Consider the following 388-nt stretch of genomic DNA (forward strand, 5'->3'; position numbering starts at 1 on the left):
TATAGGAGCTCTGGTAGCGTAGTGGTTACGAATTGGGCTGCGAACCTTAAGGTCAGAGGTTCTAAACTACCAGCCACTCCACGGGAGAAAGATGAGGCTTTCTACTCCAGTAAAGATTTACACCCTCAGAAACCCTGTACAGGGTCGCTATGGGTAGGAACCGACTCAACGGCACTTAACAACAACAACAAGAGGGAGGTATGATGTCGGTGAAGAAATGAAGCTCACACAATCAATGGGTCTTGTTAGATGGTGACTCTTCTCTCACATTTTATTTCTCCTCTTTTTCCCTTCACATTTTATTTCTCCTCTTACATTTATTTCAGATTCTCAAACAGCTTTTATACTACTCTATACCATCAATCTATTAATCATTTTTTCAAAGTAG

Source organism: Chrysochloris asiatica, unplaced genomic scaffold (assembly GCF_000296735.1).
Source record: "Chrysochloris asiatica unplaced genomic scaffold, ChrAsi1.0 scaffold00022, whole genome shotgun sequence".
Classification (NCBI taxonomy): Eukaryota; Metazoa; Chordata; class Mammalia; order Afrosoricida; family Chrysochloridae; genus Chrysochloris; species Chrysochloris asiatica.